The 3,721-nt window shown below is 41.4% G+C and overlaps 1 long non-coding RNA gene across 1 annotated transcript; it reads right to left on the bottom strand.

Annotated features, from left to right (window-relative positions):
- Positions 1 to 1,870: 1,870 nt before the first annotated feature.
- LOC139028500 (uncharacterized) lies at positions 1,871 to 3,292 on the bottom strand. Its single transcript, XR_011480709.1, has 3 exons — positions 3,198 to 3,292; positions 2,867 to 2,964; positions 1,871 to 2,119 (listed from the first exon to the last, which is right to left on the bottom strand). It is a non-coding gene; the product is annotated as an uncharacterized lncRNA (long non-coding RNA).
- Positions 3,293 to 3,721: the final 429 nt, after the last annotated feature.

The following is a 3,721-nucleotide window of genomic DNA, read 5'->3' as shown; positions in this document are numbered from 1 at the left end:
ATTGGTTGTCACCAATGGTGTTTCATGTTTGCAGGGAATCTGTAAAACATGTTTTCCTGTTTTCTTTCCTGCCTTGTTAGAGCAGCTGAAATACTTCACAGAAAATGACCGTGGTGATAAATCAAGTAGTTTTAGGCACTGTTATCATGCAGTTTGGAGTAGCCACTCGGCTGCATTTGTCGGAAGAATTAATTCGGTGGTCTTTCAACATGGCCACCAGGAGGTGTCGTACGTCAACTGTAAGCCCTCTATAGTGGCTTTCAGTGTCGTGGCAAAACACCCCAGAGAGAGGAAGAGTAGTGTATGGGGAACACAGGAAACTCCTAGATGTGCTCTCAGATCATCACTCAGCCCCAGTTCATTGTCAACACAGCCGCCCACTTCCTCACTCTAGTTCACCAGTAAGACTGCTCGTCCCACAGACACTGGTTCAGTGCGATCACAGCAAACCCCCAAACAGACGCACCCCACTCCCACCACCGAACACCACAAAACACAGGGCTTTTAAAGGAAATTACAGCCAATACCCAGCTACCTGTCTGATTAGCTAACTTGCTGCAGGTACATCTGATCACACCAGCTACGCCACCCACTTACCACCAATCCATCTTCTGACATATCCAAATAAATGTCACTAGAAAACAGCTTAAACAAATGCAGTGTCATGACTTTACTTTCATTAATCTGATGACTGTTATTGATCTAATCAACTAACTATGTTTAATCCTTTCACACGGGTGTGATCGTTCTACAGTGGTCCCTGAAGCGTACGATCACACCCGTGTGATCAGAACACTCATTTAGAACGCTCATTTAGAACGGCCAGTTTCGAATGACACAACAATCAGCATTTGAGCTGGCCACACTTTTTTCAGAAACTGTTTACACAAACACAGTCCTTACAACGTTATGTCCAGAATGTGAGCAGTTTATTTTGGGATACAATGTTAGCATAACACAATCATCCTAACCGGAAAAAATGTAGGCTACATTTGTCCTAGCGCTAACTGAGGAAAGATTGATGCAACACAAGCTGTCATATTTTCTAACTCTCGGCTGACAAACTATAATATGAATTAGCTAATAGCAATTACTATGTATAATTAATCACATCACGGGTGAGCTCACCGTTGATGAAAATAATTGAGTAATACACTTTCTAGAAATTGAAAGTAATCCGACGATTAGTTTCAGTGCGCAGCCAGGCTTTTTTTCCTCACAGAAACCAAAGATAATAAGAGAAGACAAGATGGGTTTGGTCAGTTTATAGTATGCATGTTCAAGGGGTGTGTCGTCTACCATCGTTCACATCCAACATTCACTTCCTGATGTTCTCAAAAAATGAGTGAACCCTTACTCACCTCATTTTGTTATAGCATCTTTGGTCCGACAGACGATCAAGTGAAACTCAGAATGATTTGTATGTCAACAAACATGGCTCCACACACAGCTGGAATTAGCCTCGCTCATCATAATCAGTACAACCTTCAAAACATTATTTTACACACATACTATGTGCCCATTAACATCTCTGCAAAAATCGTAATGCATGATTTATCATCGGTAATTGAAAAACATGAATAAAACAGTAAATATATCAATAATTACCACACAACACATTTACTGATAGTGATTTATTGATACAAATGGAGCGTGTAGGCAGTCAATCACGTAACCTCTCACTCCCACTCTGAGCCATTCAGTGTTGTTATGTACGTAGCTAATGAGCTGTAGCATTAGCAATGTCTTTCAAAAGGAGACAACTCAGAAATGCGGAAATTCTGGTGATTTAAAAAAAAATCTGACAATGAGTCTGAAAGTTCGGAATCAGATTCTGACAGTGACAGAGGACCCCTTGTCCACCGACGAAGTCCCAGTTCCCTTTGAAGATGCTGGTGGTGATGGAGGCAGACCTATAGTGGATGAAGTACAGGAGTTCTGTGGTAGCTGGAAGGCTGCCAGCCATTTCACCCCTCCTGGCCCTGCTGTTTGCTTTGATGAGTCCCAGTCTGGAGTGCAACGCCTCTTGCCATTTCCATCTGAGGCAGAGTGCTTCAAGTTGTTTCTGACAGAGGAGCTGGTGGGAGACATAGTAGAGACCAATCGCTATGCCCTGGAGCTACAGGAGAAGAGAGAGCCAGGAGTGGGGGGACAACCACAATTAGTGAAATGTATACATTCCTGGTGACAGTAAAGAAGAACTCCCTAAGAGAATACTGAAGCAGAGATCCTATGTCTTTGCCACCCTCTTTTCCCAAGACTGCTTTCTAGTTCTGCTGCTATGACTGCATTTCATCAACAACGCTACTACCATCCTAAATGACCCGTTATACAAAATAAGAAATGTTAACAGCTGGCAGTAAAGTGCCATGACAAACGAGACATCCACGTCCTCTCCACTGTCCATACAGCAACCATGTCGGCCACAGGGAAGGTGGACCACCTGACAGGAGAGAGAAACAAACCAGACAGAGAAACATCAAACCAGACTGCGTGCTTGACTATTCCCTCAAAATGGGGGCAGTGGATAAGGCTGACATGATAAACAGCTTTGTGGAATGCACTCGGAAAACGACCAAGTGGTATAAGATATTTTTCTATTTTTCCAGGGTAGCGTCAAAATACAAGATGCCAATACTTCTGACGCATTTAGCATTGTTTTACAGAGCTAATAGAATAATGTAACTAGCTATATAAGCACGATTGAATATAACACCATAAAAGATGAGTAACATGAGTAACGTTACCTAGCGTGTCCGCGGTTATAAGGAATATACACAAATATATTATGCTCCATACACACAGTGAGCTACAGTAGAAACGGTATAACACGACACAAACTATTATAACGTAATTAGGCACTTACTTTGATAGAAACGCAGTTTGGATTTGAAGATGGGTGTCTGTAGTGACGCCTCTAACACTGAGACGCTGTGCCACTTGGGAGTCATAAGGCCAGGGTAGCTTCAAAATACAACACATGCTAATAATTCCCTGACGCAATTAGCATTGTTTTCCTGAGCTAATAGAAGAATGTAGCTGGATACCTAAGCATTGAGTATAACACCATAAATGTTATGAAATGAGTAACGTTACATCGCGTGTCCGCGGTTATAAGGAATATACACAAAAACATGATGCTACAGTAGAAACGACATAACACGGCATGCAGAAACTATTATAACGTAATAAGCCACTTTGATAGAAACGCACACATTTCCAAAGTTATTATTGGTAACGAAAACAACTTTGATTMCGATGCAGGCGACAGGTGGAAAATATGAACACGTGTATGCAGGATGGCAGATGAGTAAATGTCTGCAGACTTGAACTGCACAAACAATTGAAAAGTGTTTGGGGAATTTTGTCCGGGTCAGACATGTCTAAAAAATGTATTGGTCCGCATAAGTAAAAATTACTATTTTTATGTGAATGAATGAGGCAGAACACACCTAATTTCAAACTGTTATTAGAAAATAAAAAACTTGTTAGAAAATAATTTCAAATTGACAAATAAAAACAGGCTGCGTGCTTTGGTTTGGGGGCAGCGCGGATGAAATGTACTGTTACATAACAATCACATTCTGGAATGGAGAGAACGTTCTAACATCATGTGCATAAAAAAACTGACGCTGGGGCGACCGTTAGAGATATTTGGAACTCACGCATGAAAGGGTTAAAGAGTTACCATCTCCCAAATTTAACTATCACATCCATCAAA

This window comes from Salvelinus sp. IW2-2015, linkage group LG13 (assembly GCF_002910315.2).
Source record: "Salvelinus sp. IW2-2015 linkage group LG13, ASM291031v2, whole genome shotgun sequence".
Taxonomy (NCBI): domain Eukaryota; kingdom Metazoa; phylum Chordata; class Actinopteri; order Salmoniformes; family Salmonidae; genus Salvelinus; species Salvelinus sp. IW2-2015.
Note: the sequence above shows the minus strand (reverse complement) of the source record. Positions and strands in the feature narration are given on the sequence as shown.